We start from the raw sequence: 16183 nt of genomic DNA on the forward strand, positions 1-16183 counted from the left end.
CAATAATATTAATACATTAAGGTGAGGACAGACCTATAAAGGATATTTTTTGTATGAATCACAATGTACACTGAACACTAATCTACAATAATCATATTCTTAATTTTCATTATTGCAGGAACAATATTTAACCCAGCCTTCCTTAGGAAAGCAGTTGCCTAGAGTTATATTAGTGCCTAGATAGATATAATATATTATATCTCTTTATAACATATGCATATTATATGTTATATATCTCTCTATTGTATGTATAATGTATAATAAATTGTAGAGAAATATTATTGCTTAGAGTTATGTTAGGTAAAAATCCTAGATTCTTAAATCACTTCACAGGGAACATATAAGTAGTATATGATACTAGAGATTTTTTTCTAAGGATTCATTTGACCTTTATTCAGCCTCCTAAGGTAAACACCTAAATTATTCCCTAGCATCCCTCAAGAGTGCTAAGTCAACAAAAGGCCTTGTATCTCCAAATATTTGCTTCTGATGATAGCACACTACAAGTAGTAGCCATAATCAGGATTTCCACCTGATGTTTATAAAATGTAATCATGTCTCAGCTACTAAAGTCCTATGATAAAGGTAATAAGGTCCTGCTGAATATTTTCACGTTCCTTCAGTTCAAAATATTTTGATGGAAAAAAAGCAAAAGCATTTTTTTCCAATGGTGTTTGCCCATACACCACACTAAAAACAAAGAGCAAGCCAAATCAAAACAGTGCCGCTGTGTAAGGTCAGGTCCTTCACTTGATTCTCCACTGCAAGGAACTCTGACATGAGGATTTGTTTTCCCCCTTTAAAATATGAAATACCCTTTTTCGAAACAAAAATCAAACTCGATTAGTGGTGTAAGTTCCATTGAGAGAAGACATCTTCAGATAGTAACAGTCTGTAAACTTTGTGTTAGTACTTTATGCTGCTTCCCTCTCAGCTCTTCCTCCTGTCTTTCTGCCAGACTGGTTGTCATGAGTTGCAGAAGGGCTTGGATGCAGGAGGAGGACGGGCCCCTTGGGCAGCTCAGAGTAATTGTAGCATCAGTTAGAGTCTAAGAGATGCTTGTGAAATTGGTGTTTGCCGTAGATTGACATTTGTGGTTAAAAGCAACACAGCTTTTTACTCTGCCCTTCATGCTATTTATTATTTAAAAGCAGGAGAAGTCTACCAAAAGAGTAAACAATAGTTTGAATTACATTTTGCTTTTAGGAGACAAGTTGTGCAGATACATTTAGCTTGTGGGGCCACTGATAGTATCAAAGCTGGAAAAAAATAGATGTCATCGGAGTAACAGGAGGGGGAGCAAGTGCTGATTAATCGGCACACTGTCAGCAGTCATCATTGCTAAAGCTGATGTGGAATCAACATTACAGTGTCTGAAGGAACCCATGAGAATGGAGGAGAACAAAACTTGGGAGCGATCGACTGAAATCAGGGGTTTTCTGAAGCAGGATATTCTGCTTCAGCAAAGGAGAGGAGATGCTGACTGCATGTTTGTCTCTTCACGAAATCACTAACCAGTTTAGGTTGTGACGTTTGAAAGAACCTGACAAAGCTCTGATCCTTGCAGAGGACATCTGACTTTGATGCACTTTCTAGTGGCAAAGTCCACAGCTGCTTCCTAAGGTAGGCAGCACACAAATAAGGCTGGGTATCAAGCTCAGTTCAACTGAGCGTTGCAGAGCAAGGAGCTCTGCACCTTAAAATAGGAACGCAGATCTATTTTAGCAGCCGAAAAGGTTACAAGCTCCAATGTAGTCACGCCAAGAGCTTGTGGTTTAATCAGCTGAGGAAACGTTGGCATGTGATCCTTGCTTGTCATGCAAATAGCTGCTTACAAGCCTTTTCGAGTAGGGGAATAATAGTTTTCAGGTTAACTCATGGTGGTGAATAGGGTGGGGAGAGGGATTACTTTTGCTCCTTTGTGCATTCTTGGGGTTTTCCCTCTGTTGTATGAATAAGTAAAGCTTATATTGCTGACTGTTTCTGTGTTCAAAGGGCTGTAATACTTCTGGTAGATGATTAACAGGGAGCTCATCTACAGTAAATAATTCTGTGGAGAACTGCCCTAGTGACACTTGGGGTTTCGTCTCTTTCAGTTCTTCCTTCTTTCTTCCAACCCTTTTTTCTATTTTCTGACTTTTGTAGGTTTATATTAGACTGTCTGGTCAAATGACTATACCCGTAAGTATTCCAAATAATGATGGAGAGAGTTTTTTTGTTTGCTTGTTTCTGCTATGGTTTGTATCTTCCTTTCTTTGACAATTAACACTTCTCCATGTGTTTAACAGTGATGTTGCCATTGTATTTGATGCCTCAGTGCTGGCTGACCTACCAGGAACCCCTAAATCATCACAGCAGCCCAGAAGGATCCCACATAGCTCCTAAGTCTTACAGTAAATGTGAAATGGAAATCATGGCTCATTGTTTCTCTGAGGAGGTTCTGTCAGCTAAAAATAAGTCACTTGATTAGAATTTACTTGGCAAACTTTAGTTTCCTGGAAGTGCAGGCAACATAAGGCAAAATCTAATCTCAAGTCAGATCTGAGTCAGGGAGGAAAGAAGGCATTTTACGTTTTAAAGCCTTTCTTTTATCCACTGCCACCTCGAAAACCTAGTTAATTTTCATTGTAATTCTGACAGCACTTCAAATACACGTGCTTTGCTATCTTCAATATCAGTATCAGGTTCACATCAGAATAAGCTGCGAAGCCAAAAGAATCAGAGGTGCCACATTAAATTAGCTTGTCTAGAGCTCTGATTAAAATTTTACTGTAATGAGTAGCCAAACAAATCAAGATATTTTGTTATCTTCAGAAGTGTGATGGCTGTCAGCTAATGTAAGATTGAATTTTGTCTTCAATGTAAGTTGTTACCTTACCTAGAAGAGGAACCAAGAAAGAAAAATCTCCACCTTTATGTCAGAAAAATATGATCCAAAAAGGTTACACTGTTCCTTCTTTTAGTACACTAAAGCATTAATTGGAGATGTGGGGCAACAGATACTCTTCACATTATTCCATCATTTTTCGTATAAGATGTTTTTTTGTTTTGAGGATGGAGAGAGCCAAGTTTTTTCAGTGGCACAGAAAGTAAATCTGAGTAACTGCTTTGGGTTTCAAATTCTTTTAATTGTCAGTGGTTGCTAGCCTATTCTCTACAGCTATGAGATTAAAAAATGCTATTTTTTCATGGAATGGATAGTCGTTTAAGGAACTCTCTTAAGTCACTCCATGATAGAGTAGCACTTCCATAACCAAGTGCTCAGAATTAGATAAACATGTTTTCTAAAATACGGAGGGAAGAGAAAAAATGTTTTGGTAACTTGTGCTATTTTTTCCTAAAGATTGGTTCCCACAGAAAAATGCTGCTTGTCATATTTATATTTCTTTAGTGATGTTGCTGACTTTAAGACTGATTATGAAAGGCTTTTATAGTAGCTATAATAATACAAGTTTTATGAAATGAGGAGTATGATAACCTGCAATATTATACTAAAATTTAAAATTGCTCAGAAGTCCTGGAAGTCAAAATTCCAATTATGAACTGGAGTACTGTAGATGAAATTTGTACGTAATGATGACTCTTTATCCAGGTTATTACAAAATGTTAGCTGTGCTGCAAACTTACTGTGCTGCTTTATGTTCCTTGTCTGCCCTGTCCTACAGGACATTATGGAAAAGCACTACACCTTTGTACTCTACAGTGAGTTACGTGACTATTTTTTACCTATTCAGTAGCGCGCTGTCTTGTCTATAACCTGATGGTGTATTATCTTTATTGTTGGCAACAAGGTAGAACCTTCCTATTACCACTGTCCCAAAATGTCTGTCTTGGGAAAAGGGAGAGGCAGAGTGTAGTCTTTTTAAAATAATGTAACATAAAAGCTGGAAAGAAATGAGGCAGTTATACTACTATTAATTACAAGATGATTTTGTTACAACTGTGCCCTGAAGAATGCGCAGGTTTAAATGTCTGTTTCTGGCTGAGTAGAACAGAGAAAGATCTCAGTGAAAAGCATCCTGAGACACAATAAACTGAAATATGTACATCAGATCTGCTAATATTTAGACTCCTGGGTGAAAATGAGCAGTATGAGGGAGAGCTTTACCTCAGAATGAGGATCTGCTTTGAAGTGCTACATTTCACGCAGTAACTGTTTTTTAAATGTATAAAATTCAAGAGATAACAAGTAGCAAAATAAATCTGAGGATGCAGATCTCTAAGGAAGGAAGAAAGGGTTGGCAAGAAAACTTGTGCAAACCCTTGGACTTGCGCAAAGCATTTGATGCTGTCCTGCATGATGTTCTTGTCTCTAAATTGAAGAGACAAGGATTTGATGAATGGATCACTCAGTGGATAAGGAATTGGCTGGATGGTTGCACTCAAAAGAGTTGTGATCAATGGCTCGATGTTCAAGTGGAGACCACTGATGCGTGGTGTTCCTCATGGGTCAGTATTGGGACCAGTGCGGTTTAACATCTTTGTCGGACAGCAACATGGACAGTGAGATCGAGTGCACCCTCAGCAAGTTTGCTGATGACAAGCTGTGTGGTGTTGTGGACATGCTGGAAGGAAGGGATGCCAACCAGAGGGACCTTAACAGGCTGGAGAGGTGGGCCTTTGCGAACCTCATGAAGTTCAACAAGGCCAAGTGCAAGGTCCTGCACGTGGGTCGGGGCTATCCCAAGCACAAGTACAGGCTGGGAGGAGAATGGATTGAGAAAAAGCTCTGAGGAGAAGGACTTTGGGGTGTTGGTTGATAAGAAGTTCAACATGAGCCAACAATGTGCACCTGCAGCCCAGAAAGCCAACTGTATCCTGGGCTGCATCAAAAGGAACGTGGCCAGTAGGTTGAGGGAGGTGATTCTGCCCCTCTACTTTGCTCTTATGAGACTCCACCTGGAATACTGCATTCAGCTCTGGGGTCCCCAACATAAGAAGGACATGGACCTGTTGGAACAAGTCCAGAGGAGGACCATAAAGATGATCCAAGGGCTGGAGCACCTCTCCTCTGAAGAGAGGCTGTGAGAGAGTTGGGCCTGTTCAGCCTGGTGAAGAGAAAGCTTTGGGAGGGACCTTTTAGCAGCCTTCCAGTACTTAAAGGGGGCCTACAAGAAAGCTGGAGAGGGACTTTTTACAAGGGCATGTAGCGATAGGACAAGGGGCAATGGCTTTAAACTGAAAGAGGGGAGATTTTGATTGATATAAGGAAGAAATTTTCTACAATGAGAGTGGTGAGGCACTGGAACAGGTTTCCCAGAGAAGCTGTGGAACACATCCCAGGAAGTGTTCAAGGCCAGGTTGGATGAGGCTTTGAGCAACCTGATCTAGTGGAAGGTGTCCCTTCTTCTGGCAGGTGGTTTGGAACTAGATGATCTTCAAGGTCCCTTCCAACCAAAACCATTCTATGATTCTATGAAAAGTGATGGGTTTGTCATGCTGTAGTTAGAACAGCTGCTTCTATTCAGCATATAATTATGTTACTTTTTTGAGAGGACGGAAACTTTGCTTCTATAAGTATAAACAAGATTTTCCCTTAAATAATTTTCTATCTATGAGATGATTCACAGTGCAGGCCTATAGGTGTTTTGCCAGACTGAATAGACTACAGGACAAGGCTACTCCAGCTGACTATCTGCACAGCCTCAATCAGTATGCACCCTTGCACACATGTTTAGAAATGATGCCTACGTATTCAATAGCCCTTGCTCAATTTATGTTCCTTAAGCTTCTAATTGCCCTGTGAACCATGTAGATCTCTAGCACCCTTAGCATGCAATTCCACAAACTTACATCTCACATGAAGAACCTTCATTGTCTACATTTATTTAACACATCCTAGCTCTTGCACTGGAGAAGAGCTTGGTGGAGGAGGACTGGGACTCAGTGCACAAGATCTCAGGGTGGGAAGTGGCAGCACCAGCAGCAGGGACAGGAATAAGCTTCTCTGTCACTTACAAGGTCTCTTTCTCTCCGGCTTGCCAAGTGGTGATGCCCATCTAAAAGTTGGGGGTTTTTCATAAAAAGCCTCCTTCCTCATCACTTCTTTTGGTGCTTTCTCAGCCCATCAGAGCACTAGATCAACTCATGGGATGGGTGGAAACCTTCAGCTCTGCATCTGGTGACCATACATCCTGCTGGCTTCCTGGGCAGCTTACAGAAGGGGTCAGACACCAGGCAGAGGCGGGAGATGGAGGATTTCCTGTTACGATACCAAAGCTGGCTCCTTTTTTTAAAAATACTTAAGTCAGGAAAAAAAAAAAAAAAAAAAAAAAAACCCTGCAATATTTAATAAGAAAGCTGAGAAATTACTTTGAAGACAGACGTGTCTCTTGCTTTAAAGATTGCAAACCTAGATTTAAAAGATATTGAAATACTCAAACTTTTTACTGTTAGATTGCTGTGTATAAATCTTTTAGTTTTGTTTAAATTTATTGCAATGTGTACTAACTTTAGTAGAAGTTTCTCACACAATACAGGGAGGGGGGAGAAAGTAAAAGGATATGTGTTTAAAAAGAAAACACCCAAAAATTGAGCCACACGTTTTGGGATGCCCTAAGAAAACTGCAGTGACTGCATGATTCAAAATTTGTAGCATTATCTGCTTTGATTTTTGAGTATAAGCTGAACTCTGTGTTTGATCATTTCATCTAAGAATTTAGAATAGCGCATTCAGTAACTCTTGCTGACAGTTTATCTGAGCCTGCATTACATGCTTGCCCACACTGGTGATATAAGTAGGTATGCATTTGCTATATATGGAGCTTATTCTTCCAGTTTGCTTCATACATACTAATCTTTTCTAAGACAGATTATTGCTTTAAAGTAAGTCTTTAAATAGAAAATCGTTATCTCATCTTATTGACACTGAATTGCTTGAGAATTCTTTAATGATGTTTTTGTCAGGAAGACTTTGTTCCAGTAAATATTGACATCTATAGAGAAAATTGTAAAGTTTCATCTACAATAGTATCACATTACAAGACACTGGCAGCATGTACAATAAAGTCACAGTAGAGTGTTACAATAAAGAACAGGTTTCAGAGTGTAGTGTTAAAACTTTATGGTCCAATATAGTCTTTTATCAGCTGACACCTGCAGAAACTTTTTTCTCTCTTTGTCATCGGTGCAGAACACCTACAGTTCATTCACCAAAGAGGGTCTGAATGGCAGTTGTAACCTGTCCACATGGTCACCACATTTGGGCTCTTCCATGTCAACAGAATGAAAACACTGTAGAGCCACCAAGATGTCCTGGCATCTTTGCTGACCACAGGCATGGCAATAAATGCCTCCTAAAGTACAGCTGTATTGGCTTATGTGGGGCTTTTTTTTTTTTTTGACAAATGGAAGCTTTAAATTTGTGCCTATAAGTGTAAACTATATATTACTTAACTTGTTTTTATGTTACTTAATACTGTGTTTCTGTCTCTTCCCTACTAACAGCCTTCTCACTTTGATAAAACTTTTCTCTTTTTTTTTTTTAAAGTGATACATCTGCTAAATGGAAAGTTAATGCTTCAGACTCAGGCAGATATTCTAAGGATAAATCTGATTTTAACAGAACTAGGAATGGAAAGAGTCTTTCAGAATCGATAATAATGCCTCCTTTGCAGAGCTTGTACTGAAGGGTTTCTGCAGTGCTGGTTTTGTACCACCTCATATTTTCCTAAAAAGTTTCAAAGAAACTTCAAGCGTCCCAAAAATTTGACTCAAGCTTCTTTTCCTGTTATCCATCTCCATCTGCAAATGTTTTTTGTGTACGTAGTGCTTTCCTTCCTCAAGAGTAAAGCTTTTGCAAACTTTTTTTTTTGCTAGTCTTTTTTTAAGGTTTCATTGCTATATGATCCAAAGCACTACACTACAAACTATCAATTCCTAACGTAGATCTAATTATATGGTGGTCATACGTCCCTGGGCAAGGCAGAGATGTCTCTTACTGGTATCACATAATTATGCCAAAAGGGGCAAATGTTATGAATCACTTATAGCTTATTTGCAAAGAGTTAATAACTGTTTGTGATGTTATGAAGCTGTTGTTATATTAGAAAGAAACTGTAGTTTAAATCAAACATGTTCAAACCTCTTCAGTGCATTCCCATTCTAGGAGATGGGGTAGAATTCCAAGACAGTATAATACTACTTCTTTTGATCATGTATCATTGAAATCTTGACGTGAAAAACAAGCATCCTATGACTAGTCTATTGCCTACAAAATATGAACAAGCAGGAAGTAGCTTTGAGTCTGAGTATTTGGCAAGTAAACCAAGAATAAAAATGAGCATAATTATGCTAATCGGAAAGCCAACCTCCAAACAATTTCTAAAGCGGTGAAGGCATCGAGCCAAATACCTAGTGAGATATTTGCATTTACTGAGCAAGCACATGACACCAGAAAAATCCATTAATACAGGAGTGGTTACAGAAGCGAATTGTTCTCAGAGGTGGCAACATTGATTCCTTTCAACAACTCGGTCATGGAAGGTAGAAAGCAAACCAAAACCCCTACACCCATAGTGAAGTTTCAGAGTCTTCACTAAAGTATATCACTATGAGAATTGCCGTAAGTTTTCTATATATTAACAATAGGGCTTCAGAAAGTAAAATTTAGTTGAATACAACTTCAACTTGAAAGTTTTATGCAAAATGACATATGAGAAAGATGGTAGTTTTCCAAAGGCATGGAGCTCCTATATGTTGTCAGTATTTCTTTTCATTCCTTGATAATTGAACCAAATGGAAACAGGAATATTGTAGCAGTGTGAGGAGCAGTGCAGATATTTTTTATTCACTGACGTTTGTTTTCTATTGAACAATTCTAAAGACCAGCAGAAGAAACTCCTGGCCTCAAATTACAGGAAGACTAGCACTAAATTATCAAACAATAGTTACCTGGCAGAAACGTGGGGATTTTTACAAGGTAGGACACTGGGAATGCAGTTCTATCTCAACTATTATAGCCATAGATTATCTCTGTTGTTATTTCTGCTGTGACCGAGAGAGGGCAACCTGTTCCTATTAAATCATGGCAAGACTACTGGACTAGCAAAAGCTTTTGAAGACGCTATTTTTTAAAAAAACTCTTCTGTTACATTTTGACTAAAACTTTTTGAAGTTTAAAAATGCAGCTGTTTCAAAAGCAGACTGTGGTTTAATCTCCAAGTTCTTTGAGGCCATTTTAAGACGTACTATACAAATTTCTCAGTATAGCCTTTAATTTAGTGCTTGTATGGTTTCGGTAGGATATACCTTATCTCCTCTGCCAAGAGTAAATAACTTGCATAGTAAGAGTCTACCTCTTTTAAAACAGTTCCTTAAGTCCAGATTTTTTTATATATTTAGGAAAAGCACAATAGGGCACTTAGTGTTACCTTCTTAGAGCAGCTTTCTAGCACAACTGTGAAGCTACTAACTTTCCATATTTTAGATACTTTTCCCTCCATCAGTGGGACATCAGATAAATCTTTTGCACATGAGCTCAGTTTTGCTGGCTGTAAAACAAATATTTCAATTTTTGGTGGTGTAAACTGTGGAGTGTAGCTGTATATTATGAAAGCATACTGTGCTAGTTTTTTTAAAGCAACCGCCTTTCTGCTTTGATACTTCCACCGTGTCTCTCAGTCATGCATTTGCAAGCCTGAGCATTCAATGGGAACTGCTGCAGGTTCAGCACTTTTGAGAAACAGCTTACTTAGAAGTCTAAAGTTGGATTTAGAAGCTTAACATTTTCGAGAAACTTGTCTATAATCCTCACAACTTATTGTTGTTAAGGCAAATATCTATCCAGTATATTTATGCTGCAGCCACTTTAAATTTTTTTACTTCTACTCTGGATAACTAACACTGGTTAAAGAAATCACTCTCAACCCCATTTCTGTAACAGACTGCACTGTGTTGTCCCAGTCATAGGCCTAGTAAGTCTACCTAGGCATCTAACGAGGAAAGAAAGTTTAATTACAGTTACAAGAGAACTGAAGAACATACATAAAAGTAGTGTAACCCACTCACTTCTTTCATAAAGGAATCGGGCCCAAAAAATCTGTGCATATTACTCTCTAATTCTGTGAAACCAAAACATTAATTACTTTGGTTTTGTCACAACGTAATTTGAATCATTTGCATAAGAGATGAATTCAAGATCATGTATTTATTAGCCAGATTAATTTTATTTTCCACTTAAAACTGCATTTTGGAGCTTTAAAAGTGAAGCAACATCTAAGAGAAGGGCAGCAATGCAAAATATACTTGAAAAGCACTGGTATTAGCTCCAACTTTGTCCTGTCTGTTGAACAAACATAAGTTAACTCATCCTTGAACCCAGAAACTGTGTGCTGTCTAGAACAAGACAGAAAAAGCACGTTTTAGTAGTTCAGCTGCCACAGGATCCAAGATCTGCCTGCCTGCCAGAGGTCAGGAGTTTGTGCCAAATGGTGCAAGTTAGAAAAGACTTTCAGTTGTGAACAAGAGGCTTACAATAAACAATGGAGAAAAAATTTCCGAGAGGAAACGTAAAAGAACCTGACACATCCTTGGGTTAGCTGGTAGACCACAGAAGTGGAGAACAAATACTAAAATTCAAGCCAGGAATACAGTCTGCGCTACATCCTTCCTTCTCTTCCCCTGGTTCCTCCTCCCCTCTCATTGGGTTACAAGAACAGTTCTTTATTTAGACAACATCCTCTTGTGAGCACTATATGTGCTGCTTGAAATGTGCAACGCACGCCCCAGTTTGCCCGTCAGTCTGTGCTATAGAATCAAAGCTTTCTTCTCTTCTGCCTCCCACTGGTAATAAAGTACCTTGAAATTTTCAGACTGCACAAAGTAGCAGAGCTAAGACTTTTCTGCACTTCAAGTTCTGAGAACCTACAGCTAACTTTAACTTGTTAGCAGTAATATCCTATAATTCTTAGTCCTTTATTTTTGTAGGTACCACAAACATCAATTGCTATGTCCCAGTTGGCAGTAAATGGAGAATGGTTATGACTAAAAGCACACTGAAAATGGGGGAACTGGGCAGAACTGTTTAAATGTACTATCTGCGTATGTAACAGGAAAATCTCACTGATTGTGATACTTTCTCTAGCATTTCACAAATTTTCTGTATGGCTGTATCGCAGTAATGCAGAAGTCATCAATGAAAAATTTAGGTTCCTTGCTGGAACATATGACATCTCTCCTGACACAGAATCAGAGAATGGTTGAAGTTGAAAGGGACCTCTGACGGTCATCTGGTCCAACCTCCCTGCTCAAGCAGGGCCACCTACAGCCAGTTGCCCGGGACCATGTCCAGATGGCCCTTGGAATATCTCCAAGGGTGGAGACTCCACAACGTCCCTGGGCAACCTGTGCCAGCGCTGGGTCACCCTCACAGTGAAAAAGTGTTTCCTGATGTTCAGAGGGAACCACCTGTGTTTCAGTTGGTGCCCGTTGCCTCTGAGCCTGTCAATGAACACCACGGAAAAGAGTCTGCTCCATCCCCTTTGCACTTTCCCTTCAGGTGTTTGTATACACTGATTAAAATACCCCTGTACAACCTATAGCAGTAGATAACTGGATTTTAAAAAAATCCTTATTGATAACAGTTAACTGGTAATCTCTCATGTTGTTCCAGCATGTGCCAAATAGTATGCTATACTGACAGGTTCCCTAGGAAATAACTTTTTATGATACCTATGAAATTTCTAATACAACAGTTAAGAACGGCCAGGTAGTCCATGACTTCAACAGCTGCAGATTTTTGTCAGCTCTTTGGCAGGTCTCATCAGCTTACACCAACTTCCTTCATAACTGTGCCTTTTATTCTGTCACATGGCAAACTCATCTATTACCTAAAGAACCAGGAGTAATATTTAATTACTTGTGCTAACAATTAGTGCTAAACTTATGTGATGCATTGAAAATATAGGACATTGCTGGCACTAACTTGACATTGTTATCTGTGTTTCAGGTGTTAAGTGAAAGATTGGATCTGACAAATTGGTATGTGGGCACTGACAAAAAGGGAGAAAATATGTCTACATCTAACCATTAACTGCTTGTCTCATCTTTTATGTGTGTGAAACCCTTATTCCTATGACTGGCTGGCTGCATGTGACAGCAAGGGCAAAGCCTGACCTTGTTAAGCACCCACCAGAAGAAGACAAGACAACTATCTGCTGGTGTCCCATGCTTGTTTCTCTTTTCTTCCTTACATCTTCTTCCCTATATTTTATTCCTTGGGTTTCCTTCCAGTGATGACGTGCTTTTCAGTGTGAAAGCTGGGCCGAACACCTTACAAAGTGGAACAAATAGCGTTCCTTGCAGCTTACAGCCAAACGACAGCCAAAAAATATACAACAGATATATCAGATAAACCTCTTTCATCAGCCAGAAAAACAGCATTAAATGTATCATTTATTGAACTCCCATGTTTATTGACAATTACAGAAATCATATGCTGTTCTGACTGGGGAATGATCTTGTTTGTGGCCTTAGATAGAGTTGAAATTTAAATATCTTTAAATTGCTTTTGGGACTTCTCTTGTAGTTATGTTGCTCTTACAGAGCAAGCTGTAGTAGTAACATTTGCAGCACCAGCAAAAGATCTATGGGCTTAAATATTCTACAAAAGGTTGCAAACTGATTCCAAGTCTTCTAACTGACAAGCAAGACTGTCTCTACAGACTGCTTTGCTAAAAGAGAAAACACTGCACCCAGCACAGCTCCATGAAACACAATTTGGATGGTATGACATGATCCAAAGATGTCCTGTGTTGTGGCTGACTTGGAGCCATGAGTGATTTTGGAGCTTTACGGTCATTTTGTTGTTGGTTGTTTTTTTTTCATTTCAGAGAGCAGGTGTGTTCACAGACTGCCATACTTTGAGAAGAAATGATACGTTATTTTACAACCATGCACACAGATTGGTTCTCTCAATGTTGGACTAAGTCCTTAATAAAATCACCGTAACATAAAATTTAAAACTCGCCAGAAAATATTGATCAGCACCATTGTAATCATGTTACTTATTTTTCTTCCTATCTACAAGTTAAATAAAGCAGTTTCCTGCTGTGGTGTTACGGCTAAAGAAATAACGAAGTTAACAAGCACGTGACATTCAGTTCGTATGTGGTGTGCAAAGCCTATGCAGCTGCAACCATACTGAACCCAAGTTACTACTTCCATTACTCATCTAAAGCTTTTGCCTTCTGTAAGCGAAGAGGGATGCTTTAAGTACCCTGCCAAGTATCCCACTCTGAAATTCCAGCATTAACTTCAATTTAGTAATGTTTCTACATGTTTTGAAGAAGATTCAAGTAAAATCAGCTGCAGTATTTGAAGTTCCCAGAAAGAGCATAAAGTCAGCAAATTTACTCGTTTTATTGGTTGTTTTTTATTTTTGTGTTTTATTTTGCTAACTTCAGTTGGTTTAAGTTAACAGCTGGAGAAAATAAAGGAAAAAGACTCCATCCTTTATGACACAGTTTTATCTGTTTTTTTAATGGGGTCGAACAAATACAACTCTTCTTTAGCCCAGTATCTAGAGCTTCTCATGAAATAGCGTTAGTTTTCTAATTCTTTCTTGGAAAGAAAATTCAACTTTCTGGAAGAGTCACTGGAAAGGATCTAATTGTTAGATTATTTGGTATTTTGAAATTATTTCAATGTACTGATTCCATGAAAATTATGTTCATCACAGGAGCAGCTGCGAGCAGCAGTTGGCTGTTCTTCCTTTTCAGCCTATTTCAGTCCCATTAGATCATGAAATTTTTAGGACTGTGGCACTTTACAAGTTGCATGGTTCTGGCCACTCTGTTCAGAACAGTCCCAAGAAGTCTTAGACGAGGACTTTCAAACAGGTTTTCAGTGAGCCTATGCTATGTTATGGATCCTGATGACCATTTTCCTCCATCTTGAAGAAAATCTATTTGATTTATAGTCAACCTCAGGCACTCAGGAGAAAGAGGATATGCTCCACAGAGCTGTTCCTGTCTGCCACCACTCCTCCAGTTGAGTATATGGTGATACTTTGTCAGGGTGCTTTGCAAAGTCAACGTCTCAGTGGCTGTATCGTTCTTCACTTATGCAAATACTGAATTTTTTTCTGTGGTTACTTCTCTCCTGCCTTTGAGAAGCATGGCAGAAGTTCAGTGACATTTCCACCGTTTTCTGCCCCTTGTTTGCTTCGTCCTTTAAACATGGGACAAAGGGGTTGCTCAGGTTGTTCCCACTGAAACACCATTAGAATGTGCCGGGATAGCTATGTCCCTCACGGGAGTTCAGATTCAGGACTTGGCAACACGGGCAAGTATGGTGCTGGCTCTGAGGTGCCTGCTCCTCCTCCTGTACGCCACCTTCTCAGTGACCTTGCATTGCTCAGCAGCCTCAGTCCGCCTGCGATACACACTCTGAGCGTACACTGTGCCCGGGGATGTTCCCCCTACCTTGGCCTGTACTGCAGAGTCGAGCAGGGAAATCCCAATCACCCTTGATAGTTTTCTCTGCAGTTATGTGGCACCTGGTCAGAGATGTCAACTTCAGACAGACGTTGACAAAATGTAGGGAAACGCTCCTGAGCAGCGAGCGCTTTGCCCCTGAAACTCCAGAGCAGTCAAACCGCTATTTCCCTTTGTACTTTGGGAGGCTGATGCCAGGTATCTTGTTATGCAAGAAAGAGAGTTCAATGTTCTCTGGACTATGCTTCTGCACTAAAATTTGGAAGAAGACAGACTGGCCAAAGGGGCTTATCATGGCATCGTCAGGGAATTCGCCCAAACCTGACTAAGTTACAGGAACTGTTTAGACGGAGCAACGGCTTGGCAACTCAGGCTTCTCTTGAAGACACTATGCTTTAAGCTATAACAATTATTAAATCAATGTAATATTAATTAGTCTCTAATTCTGGTGAGAGAAACACAATCAATTTTCCTGAATGAAATTCAATTATGAAGTTTGGCTTTTCATTTTGCAGCTGAGGGCAGATCTGTGTCCAGCCTGAGAGATGCAGAGGCCAGAGGAGCTGCTGCTGAAGGATCATTATCAAGGCACTAGAGGAGAGAAGACAGATGATTCCAAAAGCGGCCAAACAAGGTATTTTTGTTTGCTTTTGGTTTTACTCTTTGGTTGCACTGATCTTTCATCTCAGAGTTTTTCCAAAAGAGTATCTATCTTAACTGTTATTTTTACTAATCAGCAGTGCAGAAGGACGTTCATTAACATCTTTGCAAGTGATGTGTAGCATTTCTGTTATTCACATGCATTCTGGTAACATGCTAATGAACTTTGAAAGATTTCCAAGTATCTGTACAACTCATTATTGCTATGAAAATTTACCCAAGTAGTACTCATTATTCTCATCAGTCAGACATGCCATTAATACTTGATCTAGTGTATACACAATAACATGTGGAAACAAAACATTTCATCTGATAACAATGAGCAGCCCCAACTTGAAAGGGTGTAATATATAGCAAATTTATTCATAAATAAACAAAAAGCATTCTTTAACATGAACAACATACAATACTGAACAAGATCTTTTCATGAATGGTATTTTCAGCCTCCAGTAGTGGGAACAGAGTTATCCAACTTCTCACAGCACTGAACGGGAATCCTCTAGGATTCACCTGGGTAATATCTCTGAAGGGGCTGTGATGTGAAGCCAGGCTGCTGCTGCGTGCTCGCTCAGAGTTAGCAGAAGTAGAGAACTGAGACTATGACTGCCATAAAGAACTTCCTTCTTACGGTTGACCGGTGGGCAATTAAAGGAGAAACAGAAATCATATTAAGTTCTGAATTTTGAGACTAAACACTACAAAAAAAAACAGTTACAAGTCAATTGACCGAAATATTTCCCCCTTGCTCGCCGCTTGGCCCGTGCAGAATTCCAGCTTGTTCTGGGACAGAGCAACAGAGGAGGAAAGCTGGAAACTGAATTTCTCCAGGCTGTTTCCCTCTGTGCCTCCAGGTGAATGCAATTTGTTCATATTTTTATTACAGCAAGGAGTGCTTATGCTGTTATTAGGATGCCAAAAACCAGACCCGGGTAAAAACTTAATTCTTGAGTCCTTTGTCCCTTCTATGCTATCACATTACAGACAGTAAAAAGTAAGCAAAAATACCAAATATGCGTCTAATGCTTGAAGTAGGCGACTTCATGTCTATAGTTGCTTATACATTAGGGTTCCTCAGCGGTCATGCCCCA

The sequence above is a fragment of the Tauraco erythrolophus genome, chromosome 5 (genome assembly GCF_009769465.1).
Source record: "Tauraco erythrolophus isolate bTauEry1 chromosome 5, bTauEry1.pri, whole genome shotgun sequence".
Lineage (NCBI taxonomy): Eukaryota > Metazoa > Chordata > Aves > Musophagiformes > Musophagidae > Tauraco > Tauraco erythrolophus.